Genomic DNA, 8,646 nt, shown 5'->3' on the forward strand with positions numbered 1-8,646 from the left:
CGCTGACCAGCCAGGAAGCCATTATCACTGGAGGATGTGGCTGCTGGCAGCGACAGCCGCCCCACAGCCCCATTAGCGCTGAGGGCAGTTCTGCTGGAGCGATGCTGGTATTTCCAGCTGCTTGTGCACGGTCTCTGGTTAAAAACGAAGGGAAGGGGGCAGTCTGCGCTCTTGTGAAATGGGGAGCAGAATAAACTGGGAGCTCAGGACAAAGGAGGATAAGCATCTGCAAGATCCCGCAAGCCCTTAGCATGCTCTGTGGGGAGCTTTCTTGGCAGGGTGGGGCTTGCTGGCTTGGACTTTGGGGGGTTTGTCTCGGCTGAGGCTTTGGGTAGAGGAAGGGAAGCGTTTCTCCACCACATCGCTCGCTGCTCCCTCACCTGTGCTGAGCTGTTCAACAGCTGCTGCACTCCACCCCAGAGGTGGCTGCATGTCAGAGGTTGGTGAAGTTAACCCCATCTGTTGCTTCCTTGAGGATGGCCATGATAGGGACTGTGAGGCTTCACTGGTATATTCTATAGCGTGACCATGACTTGAGCTCCATGGCTGGAGGGCGCTAGAAAGATGCTAAGCGTGGTGACAAGTCCATGGGCTCCCAGGCTCTCACTACGCTGTGTGTCACAGTGGGGCTTGAACGTGGCTTCTTCTCTTATGAAGGCACTAGGCCCCCATCAGTTTGAGCTCAAAGAGAATCCCTAATTGCTGCTAGCAGTATAGGGTGTATGACACACACCAAGAGTTAAGCAGCCCTGATTCTGTCCAGTAGAGGGCAACGGTGCCACCTACATGCTAGCCACTTCATGACACACATTATTATCATTTCCCTTGGGTGATCTAGGCTGGGGCATCCTGTCCAGCTTCTCCTGCTCGTCCCTGCCCTTGAGGGGGTCGGGGTGAAGGAGGATATGCCGGACTCTGGCTCTTCCTGCCCTGATGCAGAACTTTCCTGCATCCCTTTTTATCCTGATGATTTTGTTTGTTCCAGCCGGGGGGAGGGAGACGGGGGGTTGTTGTCAGTGTTAAAGCCCTTCCTTTGGTCAGCAACATTCCCATGGTCTCACTGTCAGCACCCCTCTGCCCCATTGTCTGCCCTTCCCTACAGCACCCGGGCTGGCATTTCCACTGTCAGCTCCTGGGTCTCTGCCCAGCCCTCAGCCATTGTTGCCTGCAAATCCCGGTAAAGCCCGGCTTTAGCCGACAGATGCTCCAGAACCTCAGGCCTGCCGAGTCCTGCAGCTGTGGACTGAGGGCCGCAGGGCTGTGATCCTGGAGGCACCCGACCCCCTGCCCCCGCCCCCCCGTGGGAATCTCCAGAGATACACCCGCAGCAGGTGAGTGACTACCCGGTGCAGCGGGGGGGGCGGGGGAGCTATCGCTTCTCTGAAATGTTTAAGATCCGGTGTGTCCATCCAGCTGGGCTGGGCTGCTCCTGGGTCGCAGGGGTGTGGATGGCGGCGGGCGGGCAGAAGTATGTGAGTAGCTCTTCCATTTGGCTTCTGCCACCTCCTGGCCCAGGAGACCTGGCTCCTGTCTTCATTGCAGGGCGTTGCCAGAGCCCCTCTGTCCCAGCACGGGAGACGCCTCCGTCCTTGGCTAGTTCCGCCGGGCACCTGCATCGTCCGGCAACAGCTGGAGTTCCCCAGATGCACCAGGGACTGCAGAAGGCAGCTGTCCATGGAGCCTGATCCCGCAGGGGGCTGGGCACTGAAAGGGCGCTCAGCATCCCCATAGGATTGAGCTGCGCTGTCGGGGTGGGCAGCCCGGGGAGCTCGGCCGCCTCTTCGCACAGGCTGATCCCTGCCAGCAGGAGACGCTGCCAGGACTGAACGAGGACGCCGGGCTCCTAGGGGCACTGCTGGGAAGGGGGCTGCCCTAGCCTGGCTGGGAAGAGGGGTGTTCTGGGGAGCCCAGCTTTTAGCTGTGGTCACCCTCGCTAAGCAGGGAGGAGCCTGGAGCCAAACCCGGACCAGCCCCTCACCCCAAACTCTGGGGGTGTGCAACACCCCAATGCTGACTTTCCCAATGGCCCAAATCCAAACCCAGGTTTGGGGAGGAGATTGAACCGCAAATCCAGTTTCACCTTTTGCAAATGGCCCCTTGTCTTCAGAAGCCAAACCCAATTCTGAAAACATCAGGGGGGTTCAAAGGCTAGAGCTGGCCCCTGCCCCTGTTGGAGCCTAAGAGGGCCTCTGGCTAGCCGGAAAGCAACATGGCTGGTGGCACGGGCCAGCCGTGATATCGGCAATCCCAGAGCAGTCTCCAGAGCACTGCACAAACCCCAGAGGCCTACGGGGTGGGGCACAGCGCTGCCAATCCACTGCACTTCCGCCAGGTGACCTTGGACATGTGCTGCCCCGCTCTGTGCCTCGGTTTCCCCAGTTACAGGATGGGCTAATGCAACTGCCCCTCTGCAGCACGTTGAGGCCAGGGGAAAGTGTACTGAACCAGGAGCTTATTCAGCACCCACACCCACCAGTGTCTATTCATTAGGCTCTAGCGGGAGGCCAGGCAGCTGACCGAGGGTGTCAATGAACCAGGCAGGGCTACGGCTGAATACAAACTGATGGGATGAAGCAGGTAAGAGCAGATGCAGTTTGGACTGTGCCCTGGGCTCGAAGCACGTTGGGAAGCTGGCTGGGCCCTGTCACATGATGTAACCCCACTATAGGCTGGGACCTGCTGGAAGAATACAATAAAACACGGTGGAGGGGAAGGAGAGCAGAGGAGGGGTGGTGAGGCCGGAAAAGCCCCTCCGGCGACCACGCTGTGACAGGGATGACAGACGAGGCCTCCTCATTGTTACTGAGTCTGGGTTTATCATCCAGGGAAAAAACAGCTCAAATAAACCCTGGCCCGTTTCTAGGTGTCAGGCTGCAGCCGTGATAGGAGTCCCGTTTGAACAGCCTGGGAGAGCCTGGCTGGATTCTAGACCCGGCCTTTGCCACACTCCATTCACTTCTATTCCCTTCTCGCCCTGGATGGCTGGCCTACCAGTGACCACCCCGGGCCCCAGAGGCCCAGCTGCTGCTCACCAGCACTTTCAGGTTCGCTTTGCAACCCCTTTCCAGAGGCCTTTGCATTCCCCGTAACTCGACAGACCCAGAGCAAAGGTCAGGGGTGCAATCTCTGGGTTTCGCTCCTCACCAGCAAGGCTGCAAACAGCCAAGGGTCCAGCACATACCTTGTACTGAGCCAGCTCGGCCTGCTGTCCGGCCCCTGACCCCAGGAGTAAAGGCCCCTCTCAGCTAGGGTCAGACGCTCCCTGGAGCTCCCTCAATCCTCCTGAACTTCACGCCCCTTCCCACCCCCACCCCAACATTGTCCTGGGCTCCTCATGTCCTGCTCTGCCAACGCACCTCGGTCCTGACCAGCAGGCCCCCTTGCCATTCCAGCCCTGGACTTTGGAGCCAGACGCTCTTGGCTCTGCTGTGGCTTTATGGTGTCAACAGACGTCCACTGGCTTGAGGATGAGAAAGTCCCAGCTGCTCCCACCCTCTTCTTTCACCGTTCGTCCGATTGTTTCCAGCCAGGCGAAATCACATGATGGCAAAGCGTGACAGCGCGTCCGGTTGTTTCTTGCTGCTGCATGATCCAAGTGCCGTCTGCCTGCTGGGCCATCTAGAGAAGGCCGCTGGTTGTAACCAAGCCTTTAAGGATCTCATGATCCTTTGCTCCCCGACAGAGCGACTCTGCTCCCATTCAGAGCTTTCCCATCCTGTCTACCCATTGGTTTCCATGCCAAGCTCAGCTGATTGACCAAACCCAAAGTGCAATGCCACCAGAGATGCTGGCTACTGCTTTACTCCCAGGCGCCATCTGCAAACCATCAGTGGCATCTCCCTTCATTTCATCCTTGTGCTTCAGCACCATCTCTTCTTACAAGTCTGGCCATGGGGCAGAGGAGTCTCGGGTGTTAGTGGGGTGGGAAGCAGGTGTCACATAGCAGACGAGCATGAGCCTAAGGCGAAAGACCATCAGCCTTCCGGAGTAGTCGGAGGGGATATCCCCTCAGCTAAGCTAACTTCAGCCACAACCGGGATGCAGGAGCAATGTGTGGGTGCCTGTGTGTTCCAGGGCTTGCCCCGGTTTTTTTCTTGTGCATGTCAGACAAAGGAAGAAAGAAGAGACTCCTCCATGTGCCTGAGGTGGCGGGAGCAAATCCATCACTCAGGGCAACCGTCCAAGATTGTTTCATTCTCCCAACACCAGGAAACAATTTCTCCCTGGCCCTGGCAAACAAGACATGATCAAGCACCGTAGGGCGTGGCTGGGGCAGGATGGGACGGGGCTAGGGCCAGGCTGGGAAACAAGGAAAGGGACATTGAGCCACTAGGGGAGCCCCCATTCCTTGCAGGGGTGGGGAAAGGAGCTGATTTCCAGGGCTGAATGAATAAAAGTGATTTTCCAAAGGGTTCATTTCCGGATGCCACTGGACCTCTCTGCTGTTGAGGAAGCAACATTAAGGTAAATTAGATCTGATCAGTAGGAATGTCAGACAGGCCACCAGGTGTTTCAGATCATTGCATCCCAGTGGCCCAGGAATTCTGGGGCTTTCTTCTCAATTTCTACCCCTGAACCAGGGGCCAGATCCAGCTCTGTGTGTCGTAGGGACACACACGACGCAGACACGTGCAGGAGGCAGGGAAAGCCGTGTAATCAGACAACCTCAGCCTGTCTCTCGCACACTCAGGCATCATACATGTTCAGAGACGCACGCCAAGCACATGTATGTGTCTGGCTCATAGGATCACAGCAGCCCCGTGTTATACGCAGCCGCACAGGAGCCCAGCTGCCCGCCCATCCCTCAAGGGGCCTGGGGGCTCACACTGAACATGGGCGTTCCCAGAACCGTGCACAAGAAACAGGTGTAAGTGATGCCTCCTTCAGGGCTGATGCCTGGAGCCCGTTGTCCCCTGACCCCGGGGCATGCAGATGAGGCAGGCCCAGCTCTTCCCTCTGTTTCCCTGTCCCGCCCGCCCCTTTCCCACCCGCCCCCTACAGCCAGTTCACCTCTCCCAGGGACACTCGCTCCTTTCTGATCATCTCGGGCTCCTTCTGGGGACAGGTGGGGTGCTGGGGCTTTGGTGCTGCCCGCCTGCTACCTTTGGAGATGACAGTCTGGGGTCCAGGTTTCCCAGGGAGTTGTGTGAGCCCAAGGGAGTGTGTGTGTGTGTGAGAGAGAGGGACACACACACACACACACACACACAACCTAAAGCAGACAAAGTGGTGGGGACCCCCAACCAGGACAGCAGGGGCTCCGAGGGTTGGCTAAGAGCTCAGAAGCACAAGGGAAGGGAGCAGCGATGAGGTTCACCTGGCTTTTCCTCTCCCCCCCACCCTCCCATGACCCACACCTGCAGGGTCCTTGGCTGGGCTGCCTTCCCCATTCCTGCTGCGTGTCGTGTAGCTCTTGCTTAAGAGGGTGCAGCCAGCTCCCTGCAGCGCCCAGAGAGGAAGTGGAAGGAGGAGTGCTCGCCAGCTGGGATTGGCTCCAGAATAACTGGTCGCTCCCATGCCAGGTGTAAATAGACTAAATCCCCTTTCTCTTTCTGCTCCAATCAGTCCTACGCACTGATGGATTGTGGTAACCTGCAGAGGCTAGGAGCCTCATCACAGACAGACTGACGGACGCGGGTCTGCCCTGGATTGCGGCTCTTTTGCCTAGGACCCAGCATTGTGTGCTGCGGGGCAGCCTTCCTGGCACAAGCTGTGATTCCAGGGGCCGAGAGAAGATGTTCAAATACACCCCACCATGGCAGGTCCTCTGTGCCTCCCTGGAGCCCAGGGCACAGGTAAGAGCAATGGTGACACATTCTTAGCTGTTTCTTCATGTGAATCTTCACACCGGCACTAAGAGGAGGCTGCGTGACCTAGTGATTAGAGCAGGGAGGAGATGGAATTGTGAGCCAGGACTCCTGGGTCCTACAGCCTTTCCATCCCTGGGCTGGAGAGTGCCCTAGCGTTAGGCTGGGGATCCGGACTCCTGGGTTCTGTTCATGCCTTGAGTACAGTGTATAGTTTAGTGATTAGAAAAGTGGGGAAATGGAAGCCAGGATGCCTGTGTTTTCTAGTCCCAGCTTGGGGAAGGAGTGTGCCCTACGGGGTTCAGACTGGGAGTCAGGACTCCTGGGTTCTATTCCTGGGTTTGGTTTGGGGTATGGTCCAGTGGTTAGAGTAGATGAGTCTGGGAGCTAGGACTCCTGGGTTCTATTCTTGGCGAGTGTTCTCTAGCAGGCTAAGCAGGGGACTGGAAATCAGAATTTCAGTGCTTGGCTACATTCCACATCAGCTGTTGTTACCTCCAAGTGACCCTGGCTGTCACCAGACAGACTGATAAGTTCACCGCTCCCCTGGAAGCTGCTGGCTTTTTAACAGCTGCCTGGCGCTCACTGGTGTAAGAGGAGAGCTCCGTGCAGGGAGCCCTCCTGGGATCAGGACTATGCAAACATCGACATCCCATTCACATCAGGGGGAAGTGAGAGCCTAAATCGCCTACCTGGAGCACTGCAGCGAAATGGGAGCGTCCTTCCTGGACTTACCTGCTGCAGGGGTGTTCTACCCAGACGCAGCTGGTCCGCTCAGGGATCTGCTATATTCAGCCACACACCAGGTACCTTCTGTGAAACCCTCAGCAGCTGGGAGGTGTCCTCTGTTTGCACTCACCTGCTGCGTTAAGTTGCTGCGCGCCACTTAAAGCTGCCTGAAATGTCCGTGTTCTGTGACACGCCCCAGGGCTCGGAGACCCAGAGCTCGAGCATCCGTGACACCTGCCAAGGGGTACCAGAAATCCCAGCCCCAGATTTTGAACTAGACACACCCTCGTCCTCAGCATGGGGAATCTTTCTTACCCACGTTAACAGACAGTGGACTTAGTTTCAGATCCATGGGGAACTAAACCCCGTGCTCCCTGCCCAGAACACATCTGCCTCTGCACAGCTGGGCAGTGAAAAACAAGAGCGACATTCACAAAAAAACACCCTGCCCGAGCTGGGTGAGGCACCGAGAGAGCAACTGAAAGGCCGGGGAGGGGAGCGTTTTGTCACGGGGCTCACAGCAGAGCTGGTCAATCAGAGGGCGTGAGCTTGCCTAGAACACCTGGATTTTCAACTACAGCTTAGTAAACAAACCCTGATCTAGGGTTTCAGCATTTGCTTCTCCCAGGCAAAATGCTTTCAAATGAAAAGGAGAGGCTGGATTCTGCTGTGAGCAGGGATCCTAGCCCGGGAGCGATGCCTAAATCTGACGCCGGCATCGGGGCCGGGCGCTCTGGGCGCGTTGTCGGAAGTCCGAGTGATGGGGGGGTTGGCTGGGAGGGGAGGGGGGCATTGCTGTGTCGCTCTGTCTCTCTCATTTACACACACTCAGAAGTGCTTTGGCCCTGTCCCTCTGCTGAGAGGCCACGTTGATGCTCAGCAGAGTCTCCTGGGCCTGGCTGGGGGAGAGGCCAGGGCCCGGCAGAGGGTCAGGTGTGTTGGGCACTGGTCTGAACTTGCTGTTTTCCCTTTCCTCTGCCATGCCCCCATGGGGAGCGGGTTTTCCCCTCTCTTGTTCAGCTTCCAAATGGGGCAGGAAATCAAAACAGGGATGGGATTTTTGTTCCGTGTTTGTGCAGCGCCTGGTACCTGGGCTCTGACTGGGGCTCCTAGCTGCCGGTGTAATACAAATACTAAGTAATAATAATTAATCATTATAAAACAGCGGAAGAGGCCACGGAACCACCATGGATCAGCTGCTAAGAAACAGCAAGCCACCGGGACACCCCTTGGCACTCAAGGGATTGGAACATGGGGCTTCTCTGGAGGCCCCTTTGGCCTGGGAGAAGCACAGTGGTGGGACTGGCCTTAAAGGGGGTCGAAGCAGCGTGCCGTTGTCGGGAGGGGGCCCTGGATGGCACTATCAGGAGGCAACGCTATGTATCCGGGGGCACTATTGTCCGGTGCCACTGTCCATTGGCAGGTGGCGTGGGGTGCTGCCGTTTCCCAGTTGCTCACACTAGGTGGTACTTCCAGAAGGTGGTGCTGTGAGAGTCGTCAGGCTTTCCCCCAACCGGTGAACTCAAAGGATGCCAGAGAACACCCCCTCTCCTGCCCCCGCTGCTGGCTTGTTAGATGGAGGATGCACAGGGGTCCTCTGCAGAGGATGAGCTGAGAGGCATTGATTGCCTCAGCATGCCCATGGAAAGAGCAGGCCTCTGCCTTTAGTCCGACTTCCCCTTTCCCCTTGTTGGTCTTGCCTCCAGGAGATGTGATTTGTTGCTGAGGTTTAGTAAGAGCAGCCCAGAAGCACCTCCCGCCAACTGGTCCTTGGCAGAGTAGGGTGATGTGACGGCGCGAGTCCCCGGGGGAGGCTTCCGAGTTAGCGCAACATCCTTCGGGGAGGCAAGAGAGGCCAGAGCTTGGTTCCCAAGATCCCCAGGATGGCATGGGCTGGAAGCACCAGGGCAGCCAATGAGAGACTCCCGAGGGATAAGCCCTCTCCCAGGAGGCTTTGCAGCTGCAGAGCTGAGTGTTCAGGGGCTAGGGTACCAAGAGGTTGGCGAGAGCTCCCATCCCAGCTATGCAAGAGCAAACACTCGGGTTATCAGACATCATACACAGCTGGGACAGGAGGAATCCTGGCTGGGGAGAGGCGCCCATAATGTAA

This window comes from Eretmochelys imbricata, chromosome 25 (assembly GCF_965152235.1).
Source record: "Eretmochelys imbricata isolate rEreImb1 chromosome 25, rEreImb1.hap1, whole genome shotgun sequence".
NCBI lineage: Eukaryota > Metazoa > Chordata > Testudines > Cheloniidae > Eretmochelys > Eretmochelys imbricata.